The 14,435-nt window shown below is 43.1% G+C and overlaps 1 pseudogene; it reads right to left on the bottom strand.

The window, feature by feature from the left end:
* Positions 1-10,943: 10,943 nt before the first annotated feature.
* On the bottom strand, positions 10,944-11,549 carry LOC102980268 (ran-specific GTPase-activating protein-like; annotated as a pseudogene).
* Between the last annotated feature and the right edge of the window lie 2,886 nt (positions 11,550-14,435).

A 14,435-nucleotide genomic window follows, 5' to 3' on the forward strand; every position in this document is an offset into this window, starting at 1 on the left:
TTCACTGCAAGTGTTTCCCCTTAAAGTCGTTGAAAGAGTCTGTTAGCAGATGGTTTCTGTGTTTGGATTGTTTTCCCAGGAAACCCATGAATGATGTTTGCACGTGACAGCGCAGTTCCCTAGGTCAGGAGCAAACTTATCTGATCTCATGTGTTGGAGACTGGACATCTTCTGTGTTGACTTTGCACAGTGGCAGCTATTTGGAAAGAAATTGTCTTTTTCTTAGTGGGATAAATTGAAGTTGTGGTCATGTCAGCAAGAAATTAACATAAATCACAAGCAAAGCAAACTAGTTTCTCTGTATTAACATAGAACATTATATTCATTATGCCCGTCAAAATATAGGAGGGCTAATTGAGACTGAAAAAATAAAGTCAACCCTCCTCTAAGGGTTTCCTGGCAAGGCAACTCATCCCCTCTAAGCCTCTTGCCTTTCCTTCACTGTGGGCCTCTGTGCTGGCACATAACAGAATCTTGTGAAATTACATTAAATTAGAGAACACTCGGGTGGTATTAATAGCATGTCTTGACATTTTTTCATGGCTCAAGGAGCAATAACTGATTATCTACTGTAAGCCAGATCTGCTTTGTGCTGGAGCAGTTCTTTCTATCTGTCTGTTAATCTTTCTATCCACCTGTTGACCGATCATTTGATGTATCAACCAATCAACTAAATGATCTTGTTGATCTTCTTTCCTTCCTGCCCGCCTGCCCTCCCTCCCTCCCTTCCTGACCTCTCTTCTTCCAAACTAAAATCTAAACAAAGCTAGAATCAGGCAGTCTCCCGGCACTTGAGCTCCGAATTCTAATCTTACCCTGGGTCCTGACTGATAAGATAACACCTGCTCTCTCTGTGACCTGAAACTTCCTCACCTATTGAATGAAGGGCTGAGATCAGAGCGTTCCAGTGCAGTTGGCAGTTTCGGGCATTTGTAGCTTCTGGATCTGCCTCTATTTTGGTCCTGGCTTTACCACTTCCTGTCTGTGTGACCTTGGGCAATTTATTTAATCTCACTATGCCTTAGTTTCCTCATCTGTGAAATCAGGATCATAATTTTACTTACCAGCTGTTTGGAAGATCAAATGAGGTGATCTGTGTAAATTGCTTAGAACAGTGTGTGGTGCATATTAAATGCTCATCAAACATTAACCTTGTTGTCATTACTACCATTATCTCTCTTATTTGTGTACCATAGATGCTCGATCTCCTTTCCTGTCGGCCAGTTTTCTTCTCCTGTCCATCTTCACAAGGCTCATAGTCTAGTATTGAGACAAGTGTAATTACCTGGCAGAAATAGAGGAAGAAGATGACCTGTAATTGGGTATTAGAGGATGAGAAGGGGTTTGCCAGGGAGAGAAGGCAGGGGGCCATCGTGCCCAGAGGGAACTGTGTTAGGAGGTGGGAAAGAACTCAGCAGGCTTGGTGTACAGCACTCAGCTGTGGCTGGTGTGGAGGATGCTTGTGGGGTGATGGAGGGATATGTGATCCTGCATCAACATACAGAGGGACACACAGTCCCACCAGAGACACTGGCTCTCCATCACAGTGATTCCCCTCCGTTGGAGGTGGGGCACCCCTGATTCCCCAAGGGGTGGGGTCTGAATCTTGGAGAGGCCGTGAGGGACTCATATATGCATTATGAAACCCTCACCATTTTCCCCCTGGGAATACATGCTTCTCTTTTTCTTCACATTGATGTAATTTAATCTCAGGGCTCACTTATCCATTGGCCAAACTTTGGGGGATAAGGAGCCCCAGTTTTTATGCTACTGATTTAATAGCTAAGCAGCTCAGCATAGCACAGAGAGCCCCACGTTGGGTATTGTGAGGCTGCAGGCCTGGATTTGCTTCTAACCAGTGGTGGAACCTTAAAAGCCACTTTCCTTCTCTAGGTCATGTTTCTTTATCTGTGGGATAAGAAAAGTGGTTTGGGAGTTCTTATGCACCCCTTTGGCAGTGCGGTGAAGCTTCTAGGAAACCCTTCTCTAAGTAACGTTTTAAATGCATCAAATAAAATACACAGAACTACAAAGGAAACCATTACATTGAAATAAAGATATAAAAATAGTAAATACATCTGTGGCATGATAATATGTGTACATCTTATTAACACATTAAGCGGCATAATAACTACTGTAATTTTGAATTATTGATGAACACAAATGATATTTTGTAATATCTGAAATAATTCTAATGTGATAAGAAAATATCTGGAATTTATATTGAAAACCAAGTCATAGGTGTTGTTAATACCACTGTAGTTTGTGATTTATATTTATAATTAGAGGAAATGCCATACTTCAGTTAGAGTTGAGTGAAAATAGTCATGTAATTATTTTTCCCATCCCAGTTTATGGAGCCTCGGGTTATATCTGTGGACCTGTTGGGTGATCCATGGAACTCAGATTAGTGATTCTTGGACTAGATGACTTCTAGGATATTTCCTTTGCTGATTCTTTGGCTATCATATGATATGATAATCTGCATAATACTCAATTTCCAAATAAGTGAAAAATGTTAATATTCCCATATAATTTGTAAAGCTCACGTCATTGGTTATGAGAAAAACCAAAGTGCTCTGGGGGCACAGGAGGAACTTTTATCTATGGTATTTTACCGGTGTCTGGTTCAAGAGTGCTAGTAGCCATTGTTCAAGGCCCTCGGTAACAACAACTAAAGAGGTGTTGGTTGTGCAGTTGATCTCATTTACAATAGTTATGTTCCGTAAAGTCTCCATGAACGTTGACTTAGTGAATACTGAGCAATTGATTGCTCTTACTGGACTTGCAGGGCTAGGTTCCCGTGAGCCTCTGGTCACATTTTGATCAGCTCATCAATATATAACCTTGTTTAAAAAAAAAATCTTACTTAGTATGTATTGTTGATTCATTGACATTGAATTCACGGCCCGCAGCACTAAAACTCATGTCTGAATGAAGCTTGTCTAACACGTGTATTTTCTCGGTAAGGCACATCACAGCCTTCTTGAGCTTAGGAGCACTAGACAGCACTTCAGCACGATGCTCGGGGGCCTTTTAAAGAGTGAAATCATCCACAAAAAGCACAAAATTTCGAAAACTATGGCACTAAATAGACTGTAGAAAGAACACTTGTTTACGGTATGAGAGCTGAATCAAGAAGGTAGAGCAGAGCTTTGTTTGACCTCAGCTGGAATTGTGTGTATCAGTGGCTCAAATTTTTTGCCTCTCTGCACATGTCCACTAAGGACCACCAAAGTGCTGCCTGTATTGATTTTGCAGTTTCACATAAATTTTGGCGAGTAGGTGAATTTGCAATATTGAGGATTGACCATGTATGTTATACTTCTCTCTGGACCTGAGGTCTAGTTGTGACACTGCCACTCTTTGTGTCTGACCTTGGTTTAGTGGTTTCACTACTCTGGATCTCTGTTTTTTTATTCATAAAACAGGGATGTTGGGATAGATCAGTAGTAGTAGTAGTAGAATTTTTTTTTTTTAAGAGTAGAAGTAACTCTATTCACGTGAAAGCCCAAGGTATAAAGCAGTAGTCAGCTCCTTGCCTCCTCCACATCTCTTGTCCTCCACCATTTTTACCAAGAACATGTGGAAAACGATTGGGCTAGATTTCCAAGGCCATTTTTCCTTTGGGTTATATTTTATTCATTTGACAAATACTGAGCTTGGCACAATTCTGTGTGCTGTTCTTGCACCAAATTCACTAAATTTTGATTAGAGCTATTTGAAAATGGCCTGCAAGTACTTTTTATTTGTAATTCTTTTTAAATAGGTTTTCTGCTAGTTCTGCATCTTCTGACCTCTCTTAATAATGAATGGCCGAAATTAATCTTTCAAATTTGCTATTGTTTCAAACTCATCAGATTCATTTAGGAGCTCTGTTCAGTCTTCACTCACCTTGGTATGGGCATCCTTCCTCTGTGAGATTAGAATCAGAAATGCCCTCCTCATTGGTCATATCTGAAGGTAGGTCATTTGGAAAACAGGGCCCCCACCCACAAGATAAACCCATTCCAGGGGATACCCAGTATTTTCCTGGGCATCCCTGCCACTTTGGGGGTTGTGTTTACTGCTCTACTAGAAGGTTGTCATGATGGAGATGCCATTCCCCTCTGGAGCATGCATTTTCATAATCCCTGTGTGCCAAAATAGTAAAATAATGTAACAGTATGCATTAAAACAATCTTGAAGCGACCTTCTACTAGTTTAAAGCACATTATAATTTTTACATATGGCAATTGATGTGTGATTTTTCTTAGTCTTCAATGAAAACTAAGTTTTGTACCTAGTTCTTCAGAAGAGATTGATTCCTCTAAGAGGAAAATTGGGAAGAAGGGAATTGACAGTAGATTTGGATCAGTTTGTTTGAGTCCAGTGAGTGTATTATAAAAATGAAATCTTCAAATTCACCTGAAGACTAGTACTTAATCTTTAGTGAGAGAATCTTTCATCATTGGTATTTCTGTCCTTTAGGGAAAAAAATAGGTTTTTCCTCTGAAATGCCTTTTTCTTATGAAATGATGAGATGGAATGATTTCTATTTCTGTACTGAGAGCTGGCTTAAGGAAGGCATGAAGGTGTGGTAGCTTCAGTTTTAATTTGGTATGGATCATTTCATGTCTACAATCATTGGTTTTTAATAAATCTGTTGATGTTCAGAAGATCTGGGCCAAAAAGACATGGTCTACAAGGAAACCCTGTTCCAACTGTGGAAGACTGATACCTTGGTGGCCCCAGTGAACTCTGCCTCCCATCACTCAGGCCCTTGTATATTCCCCTCCTCATTGACTTTAGACTTGACCATACAGCTTGCTTTGGTCAATGGGACATTAGCAAGCATGATGCAAGCAGAGGCTTGGTAAGCACTGGCACATTAGGGCTTGTCCTCTGGGAATGCTCCTTCCTGGAAGCCAGCCTTGGTGCTATAGAAAAGCTTAGGCTAGACTTTTAACTGGTCGGCCATGTGGAGAGAGAGAGAGACCCTGAAGGATGAGAGGCCATCTTGAATGTTCCAGCCCCAGTCAAGCTTCTGACTGAATGCAGCCTATGGAGTGACCTCAGCTACACCACGTGGAATAGAACTGCTCAGCTGAGCCCAGCCAACCCAGTGAATTGTAAGAAATAATCAATTATTGCTGTTTTAAGTCACTAAGTTTTGCAGCGGTTAGTTACATAGCAGTAGATAATGGAAATTATGCCCTACTTCAAAAAAGTGTGTGCAAAGGGACATTATTCTGCAAAGATACCTTGTCCATTTGGTTTGTAGAAACCTGCATTTCATAAGGCTGTGATGCTGTGATGTCTTCAGAAGTACAGTGAGCAAGGGTAGGCATGCATGTGCATGTATGTGTGTGTATGTATGTGTGTGTGTATGTATGTGTGTGTGTGTTCGTGTGTGTGTGCATGTGTGTGTGAGTTAGATATTGTGGGATCCTTTCTTCCACCATTGCAGCTGAGTGTTATCCATGCAATATTTTTATTTCCACGAAGGGTATACCTGAGGAAGGTACCTTGAAAAGTAGTTGCTCTTTTACTCATTCAGGTTGTGGAAGATACTGAAAAGTATAAAGAAAAGAGCCATCACCCAGAATCCCACCACCCAGAGGCTAACTTTGGGAAGTTTTCATATTGTAACAACAGTTAACATAACAAAAAACTTCACTTGATTCTTCTTTGAAAGTCTATTGTATAAAGTAGGTCCATTGAGAGGGTGGACTCTCTGATATCCTTATAAAAGTGGTTATAAATGTGCACACAAATCTGCAGGTTCGCATGTTGGATTTATAGTTTATGTCCCCTCACTCCACTTCATTCTCCATACTGCTGTCAGACTGCTTTTTCTAAAAGGCAAATTTCTGACTTTGTTCTTCCTGTGCAGTAGGTCCACACTGCCTCTAGGACGGTGGGTCTCAATTAGGGGTGATTTTGCTTCTGGGGAACATCTGGCAATGGCTGGAGACATTACTGACTGTATTGGGGGTGTTAGGTGTTGCTATTATCTAGTGAGTAGAGGCCAGGTATGCTGCTAAAGATCCCACAATCACAGGACAGGCCCCCACAATAAGGAATTATCCAGCCCAAAATGTCAGCAGTGTGGCCACTGGCTCTAGGGTAAGGCCAAATAGTTGTGCCCTTTCTGACTTCACCACTGACCTCTGACCTTTTATCTCTTGCGCATTTTCCATATGCAGTACTAAATAGATTTCTGTTTTCATATCTTCTCACCTTGTGACTCTTTCCCTCAGTCTGGAAAATCCTTTCCCCAGAGGTAATTTGTTCTTTGTGTATTTTATCACTTTGCCTCTGCTCACTTCCAATTTTCTAACTATGCTGAGTTGCAGTTACTTTTTAAAATCTGTTTTCCCTTCAAGTTATGAATTCAGGGTGAGCTAGGACCAAACCACATGTCTAGTAAACATTTGGGTGAATGAATGAATGTTTGAATAAAACCAGTGAAAAAGAGGGTGGAGCTGCACATGTTGAGAACAGTACATGGCTTACCCTCAGCAAGTGTTCTTTGCCAGCGGGTGTGACTTCTTCCTGCAAAGGCACTGTGGTCACCAGTTCCCATTGCACATGATTTCAATGTCACTGCACTTCCCGATGGGTCTTCCTCAGGCTTCTTTGCCCCATAAGCCTCATAACAGGCATCACTATCTGATTTCAGGTGGCTTGAGGGAATAGAGAGGTAACATCAGGCATGTGAGGAGTGGGGAGATGAAGCTTTGTGCCCCAGATGCCCACCTGTAAGAACCAGGGCAGGGAAGGTTTTGGAGAAGTGAAGGATTGATTCAAGCCCCTGTCTTTTGCCTTAAGTTACAACAACATTAACTCACCATGATGTAGACCAGTTGTTCTCAAACTTGTATGCCTGTCACTGTCACCTGTACAGCTTCAAAAAATACTGTCGTTGGTTGTCCAGCTCCCCAGAGATGTTGATATAATTGGTTTTTGGTATAACCTAGGCTTCAGAATTTCTGAAAGTTTTCTAGGTAAATCTATTATCTTTGAGAATCACTGATGTAGACAATTAGGTAGATTATAGCTGTTCATGCTAATATTTCCAAAGTAATTTAATAATTTTCTTTTTGGTAATTTAATATTTCTTAACAATTTTTGTATAAGTAATAAATTAGTATTTATAACTTTGTTTAAATTTATATTTGCTGTAAGATAATTTAATATCTAACTTTTTAGTAATTGACATTGTGTAACTTCATTTTCTTCTTTCCTCTTCCCTCTTGAAACTCCTTTCCTCCTTTACCTTGAAACTCAGATGAAATATCATAGAGAAGCAACTGACCATTCTTCGTGTTGGAGGAAATTGGAAGGAAACCATTTTTTAGATAGTCTGCCCACAAAGATGCAAAATTAGAACTTTCCTTTTGGTTTGTATCCTCCCTCTTCTGTTTCCCATTCCCACAAACCCTGAATTCTTTGTGCCTAAGAGAAAAACTAGGAAGACCCCTCCATCGTCCTAATAGTCCTTCTAAAAGGCTTACTGTACTCTCAGGTTCTGCATTTTATTACAGATGGTGCATTTGTTATGAATATGCTGGGTAAGAAAAAGAAGTGAAAGAGCATTTCTTTTTTTTTTTTTAAAGTCGGGTTATTTTTTGTTACTGAGTTATTTGAGTTCCTTATATATTTTATTTTAAAAAAATTATTTATTTTATTCATTTATTTTTGGCTGCGTCGGGTCTTTGTTGCTGCACGCGGGCTTTCTCTAGTTGTGGTGAGCATGGGGCTACTCTTTGTGGTGTGCTTCTCATCGCAGTGGCTTTTGTTGCGGAGCACGGGCTCTAGGCGCACGGGCTTCATTAGTTGTGGCACGTGGGCTCAGTAGTTGTGGCTCACGGGCTCTAGAGCGCAGGCTCAGTAGTTGTGGCGCACGGGTTTAGTTGTTCTGCGGCATGTGGGATCTTCCTGGACCAGGGCTCAAACCCGTGTCGCTGCATTGGCAGGCGGATGCTTAACCACTGCGCCAGCAGGGAAGTCCTGAAAGAGCCTTTGAATGCTGTCTTATCATCTTCCTCCCTCCATGTCCTCCTCTGCTCCCTTCTACCCTGCTTCCAGGCATTTTCTTTGCTTGTCATATGTTTCCAGATATTACTGAGACAAGGTCTTGATCACCTGTCAGAACGGTGTTGCTCATGACCAGAGGTTGGACTGATTTTTGCCATTATCTTAAATATGAGAGCTAGAAACAACATTCATTCCATGGCACTGCATGCCCAGCACTGCACTTTTGTTTTTGTTTTTTCCCTTAATATTCAGTTTATGGAATTTGGGATCCAGTGGCTTCTGCCACTAAGTAGGTAAGCACTGCTCTAGGGTGGCCCCTCTGGGCAGAGGCAATAGCTTTCAAGAGAAGAACAGAATCATTCTGAGCTGCAGAATTTTAGGTCACTATATTCTGTTTCATTTCAAGAGGGAACGTTAGAGTAGGAAGAGTTTGTTGAGATGGTATAGATAGTGTAACCCTATTATGCCTTTTTTTTTTCCATTTAATAAAATTAAAGCCGAGGGCCCTTCTTTAATTCACCAGTTGATCACTGTTTATGGAAGGCCCCTAGGTCCCCCTCTTGGAGGTGCTACTGGGTGTGGGGAATGAGGAAGTGAAATGATTTGCTCAGTGAGACAAAGTTTTGGCAGAACCACAACTATAAAACAGGTCTCCATTTCTTGAGGTGCTTACTTTATAAAAAATTTCCAGTCTTGATTTTTTATAGGTTTTTCCTATAATGGAGTAAGGCGGTGGTCAATAGATGTTTATACAAGATTTATACGTTTAAGAATAATTGACTATACGTATGCTGTCAAAGCTAGGAAATTTGACTTAAATTAGTATCTAATGGCCATTTGGTTGATAGGTTCAGTTCTTAATTTCTAAAAGTTATTTTCTTATGTATGTATAACTGAATAACTTTGCTGTACATCAGAAACTAACACATTTAAATCAACGATACCTCAAAAAAATAAATTTAAAAAATAAAAGTTTTTTTTATGGTAATACAAAAGTGCTTTTAGCTTTTTCTGAATTACCTAAGTTTAAGAAAACACACCAAAGAGTGGAATTTTGTGTCAGTCCACTGTTGGGCTGTATGATTTATGTCCCTTTTACTGCTGAAAATTTTTAGCAAACTTTAAAGCTGGATGAGAAACTTAAAGGTCCTCTTATCTGAGATCATTGGACAGATGAGGAAATCAAGGCCTGGGGAGGTTGTTATTTGCTAAGGTTCACAGAGCAAGTTCAACGCCAAGTGGGAGACTTAGAAGTCACATTGTTTGACTTCAGGTTCAGTACATTTTTCCTTGGGTGCAGAGTAACCACAGGCTGGGCCAGTACCACATGTGCCCACATTCTCACACATTCTTCATAAGTCTGTTTTCAGAGGGATGGGTTGTGGATTGTCTTCTCCCAAAGCTGGCCTGAGATGAGGATTGGGGTGCAACTAGCTTACTTGTCAGACGGTCCCAGGAAGCACCAGTAGGGGAGTGGGGATGTGAGATAAGGAAGGAAATGCAGCCAATATAGGGTGTGTGGACCCCAGGTTGATCCCACTGGGGGCAACGGAGTTATGTCTGCAGAGCACTGTCTTTTGGAAGTGGTGTAGAATAGGCTTCACAGTAGTCTTCTGCAGGGGTGAGGAGCTGGGCTATTTGTTGGAGGTCTTACTTGTAGGCACTTAATGAAAAGCCCACCATCAGAGTCTCAGGTCCTAGAGTAAGGCCTCGTCAGTGTGTGTGGGAGCTGAGTACCATGGGGCTGTGGAGGGGTCACTTCTGCAGGCTCACAGGGAAATGGAAATGGGTGTAAGTGGAGGTTCCTACACACAGTGCGATTCCAACAAACAACCCGTCTTGGCTCTTTTCTGTTCTTACCATCTACGCGCCTAGTGCTCTAGTAGGGGGTAGGTGGGGCTGAGAAGTAGGTGCTTCCTGTGATACCATCAGTGTTGGAGAGTCTCTGTTTGCCCCTCCTGATCCGCACTCCACCTTCCGCATGTGCTTATGTCTGCAGATGGAGCGTTAGATGCTGCATTGGTGGGCTTCCTTGCCCTCAGGCGTCTGGACGGATTCAGGCAGTGGGAGGCTATAGCAGAAGATTGGATGGAGGAGGAACATGAGGTCGGCCTCTATTCCTCCAGGTTTCTTCTTGCCACTGGTCTGATGGTTGTCTCTGTCGCCCTCCCGGAAGCCACAGAGTCTGTCGGGCGACCCCTTCTGTAGCCACAGCACTTTCACTGGGTTCCCGTGGCTCTGTCCGCCTGCCCCTCTGGCCTAGGGCTCTTCAGATTCCCTGGTTGTCTTCCTCAAGCCCCGCCCACACCTGGTAAATAATCCCTTATTAAATGCCCTCAGCTGTCTCCTGTGTGTGTTCCATCTGTTTCCTGCTGGGACCTTGGCTGAGACACCATTTTGAAGAGTTTGCTCTCCAGACAGAATTGGATGAGATGAAACAGCTAGAGACTGTATGAAGATATAAGATAATGAAGTGTAAATTGTTCTTGAGCCCTAAGGACACTCAGCATGTAGGATGCATTAACAAAAGAAGCGGTGCTTATTAAAGAAGACTTTTTGGAGGGCTGCCTCAAGTTGTAATTGGTGAACTTTTTTTTTTTTGGTCTCCTCTGAGTAGTGACTTGAAAATCAGAAGCTCTGCCTTATTATGACCATGTATGCAGTTAATTATAATGTATCTGACTCTATCAGATGGAATAATAGGTAATTCATAGAAACAGAGGGGTGAAGTGGATCTACCCATCTGGAAATTTCAGAGATTTCTCTCATGTATTTTTGTTGTTGTTGGAAGTCAGTTCTTTATATAAAGTCCCTTGTGAAAACAAAACAGAATAAAAATAAACCAAAAAGAAGGGGCAGGGCAAATTTTGAAAAAAAGAAAAAGGGAAAAGACAGGGACAAAGGACACAACGGGACACGACTCATTGCTCCTCTTCAGCCACCTCCTTGGTCTCGTCCTCGGGCTCTTTGCCCTCCTTCACCTAAAGAGCTTCTTAGCTTCTCAGCTACTTTCTCGGCACTCTCATTTTTGCCAGATCCTTTCTTTTCTCTCTCTTCAGTCTCTTTCCTGCATTCTTCAAACTTCGTTTTGAATTTCTGTGCATTCTCGGCGTTAATGGCTCCTGCTTGGGGCACTGGTCGGCGAAGTCGGCGTGGGCATTCCAGGCCCAGGCGCTGTCGCCGCCCGCGTACGGCTTCAGCTCCATCATCGGCGTGATGCAGTGGTTGGCGGAGATCTTGAGAGTCTTGTCCCTGCGCCTGAGGAGGCGGATGGTCCCCTTCTCCTTGTGCTTCAGCAGCTTGACATCCCCGGTGCCCCTCTCCTTCCACCCCAGGAGGTCGTTCGCCAAAGCGAACCGAAACAGCTTGGCCCGCATTTTAAAAAGTTCCTCTTCATCTTTTTCCAGCGTTTTAATTTCTTGCTCGGGAAGAGAAACTATTAGCAAAAACTGGGGGTCATGGTTGGACTGGTCGGCATTCTCGGCGGAGGTGTGGTGGGCCTCGTGGGTGTCCCTGGGGGCCGCCATAGGCGCGGCGGCAGCGGCTACTCGCCGGCTCGGTGGTCGCGGGCTCCGCGGCCTCTAGGCGGCTGCTCGCAGCTCCTTCCTCCGCGTCTGGAGACGGTGCCTCCCGCCCGCCCGCTCTTCACTCCGCCCCGCGACCCCTCGTGTATTTTAATGTTAGGTAAGTAAGTTATTTCCTCCTAATTCCTTCTATTTCTCATGCCTCTAATGGGTTATAATCCACTTTTTGGAAATTTTTTTTTTTAAAGCTGGTATGAAAGGCATTTCAAGCGGCTTAGAGTAAGGCACTATAGCAACAGAAAGCACTGATTCTGTACATGTTTACAGAGGGCCTTCTGTGATTCCGGCCCTTTGCTAAGCACCATGGAGTCAGTAATGAATAGTATTTGATCACTGCTTTCAAGGAATTCACAATGTAGTTGGGAAAATAGACGTTCAAACAAATAATTATGATAAATATTTTAAGTAGTATAGGCGTCTACAAAGTATTATGTGTATCTCAGTGAGGATGTAGTTAAGCTTGGGGGTGTCAGATAATGCCTCATAGAACCAGTGACATTGACTTGGGTCTTGAAGCATGATAGTGAGATTCCCAGGGAGAGAAGGGGAGATGGTATGGAAGAAGGTGTGGAATTTCCTCGTGGGTTGGAGGATCAACGAGGCATATGATGATTTGGCCAAAATGCTGGTAGCCTTTGGAGGAGTGCCTGGACTTGAGACCAAGGGATAGAATAGTAATCTAATCACTTAAAATAATATAGATGGCACAGATACTCTAAACATATTAGGGATGAAGACAAAACAAAAACAATGTAGTTAAGAATCTTTGAGTGTTAGCATATTGCTAGACCTCATGGAGCACATGTTCTAAATACTGAGCAATGCATGTTTCTAATTCATGAGCGTCTCAAAGGAGGGAGATAGAGTCATTGGTGTCTTCTATCAATACGTACCTTTGCTCATATTTGTGCACCCTTACACCAAATTTATCATGACAGAATTACCTTGTATCACTTTAGAATTGCCTAAAATATGGAAATATGGTGGATTACCTTTTCAATTACTAATGATTATGTTAGCATCCATATTTCATGATCACCCACTTAGTAGAACATATCTGACACCCCTGCCATAAGAGATACTTGAGCCTTATTCCTTATAATTATTCTTGTTCCTAAACCTTTAGGATTAGTAATCTTGATATCCCAAGGCAGGGAATTGGTGAAGACTGTTTTATCAATTCCATAGTTGTAGACAGTGAACCAGTAATGAGTGCTGGTTACTTCATGGGACACTGATAAATAAGAATTCCTCTGCAGAGGCATGAACAAAACGGTGACTTTAATATGGGGGTATTATAACTAAAGCCTTTATGAACAGAAAGCCCTTAAGCTGGTCATGTTAAAGGCCATTTAATGTCAAGAAGTTGAGGTTTGTGGATTACAGATACAGGAACAAAGTCCGATCCAGTGTCATTGAAACTAGAGTGGGAAAGTCCAGAATTAAGCTTGAACGCCCCTGTCATGCAGGGGCTGCATCTCTGCTTTATTCTTTCCTAATTTTATTTGCTACCTTGCTCTATTTCTGCTTTAGTTATCTCTTGCTTTAAGTACCTCAAAACTTATTGGCTTAAAACAACCACCACCGGGCTTCCTTGGTGGCGCAGTGGTTGAGAGTCCGCCTGCCGATGCAGGGGACACAGGTTTGTGCCCCAGTCTGGGAAGATCCCACATGCCGCGCGCGGAGCGGCTGAGCCCGTGAGCCATGGCCGCTGGGCCTGTGCGTCCGGAGCCTGTGCTCCACAGTGGGAGAGGCCACAACAGTGAGAGGCCCGCGTACCGCAAAAACAAAAAAACAACCACCACTGTTTAGTGTCCCTCAGGAGTCTGACTGGGCTCAGCTGGGTGGTTCTTCTGCTCCACATGGTGTTGCTCGGGCGTTAGTTATCTGGGGGCTCAAATGAGTTGAATACTCAACCTGACACTCCCACATGGCAGGCAGTTGATGCTGGCTGTAGAATGGCAGTCCAGCTGGGATGCCAGTAGAGCACCTGCGTGCTCTTCTGTGAGGCCCCTGTCCATGTGGCTTGGGCTTCTCTCAGCCTGGGGGCCGGATGACAAGAAGGAGCGTTATATATGTGCAAAAGCAGAAGTTACTGGAGCCCTGAAGGCCAGGACTCAGAAATCCTGGGTGACCACTCCCACTGCATTCTGTTGGTCAAAGCAGTCACAGGGCTGGCTTCCCAGAGAGGGGAAATAGACTTGGGAAGAGTGATGAACAATTTACACATACTTTTCTTCTTCTTTTGTATGGGACTCAATATGCCCAACGTGTCCCTCAGGCCCTACTGCATGGAAGCTTTTTAGTTCAGTGTTCATCACCAACTGGCTATAGCCTCTGTGTCTGCAGAGCTCCCAGGGTCAAATGCTCCCAAGTTCAGATGCCTCCAAAAGACACTCATATTGGCTGCTGGCTGTCCACTCATCGGTGGGTTGAGAGGGCCAAGTCTTGTGCTACTGGGGATTTTCTTTGAAGGGCTGAGGTGGGATGGGTTATGTCACGGGAACTGCGGTCAGAGTAGGCAATGGCACATGAGAACATTAGGGGGATTTGAAGGAATTCTCAGGTCCTGCCCATCCTCTGAGGCTAGAGAGTTCTTTTCTTTCTATGTTCCACAAAGCTCTGTTTGATCTGCCTTCTGACTTCTTGAGTCATCCCCTCCCTGCTTTGTTTTGTTTTTTAAGTTACTCCTGTGCACTGTTCTCCCTCCTGCCCTCTATCCTTCCATGGCCCTGGACAAGAAGCCTCTCTTCTCTCTCCCCATCTGTCATTTAGCTTCTGACTTACTCTTCAAATCTCAGCTCAAGTGTCACTTCCTCAGAGGAGTGT

Source organism: Physeter macrocephalus, chromosome 14 (genome assembly GCF_002837175.3).
Source record: "Physeter macrocephalus isolate SW-GA chromosome 14, ASM283717v5, whole genome shotgun sequence".
NCBI classification, from domain to species: Eukaryota; Metazoa; Chordata; class Mammalia; order Artiodactyla; family Physeteridae; genus Physeter; species Physeter macrocephalus.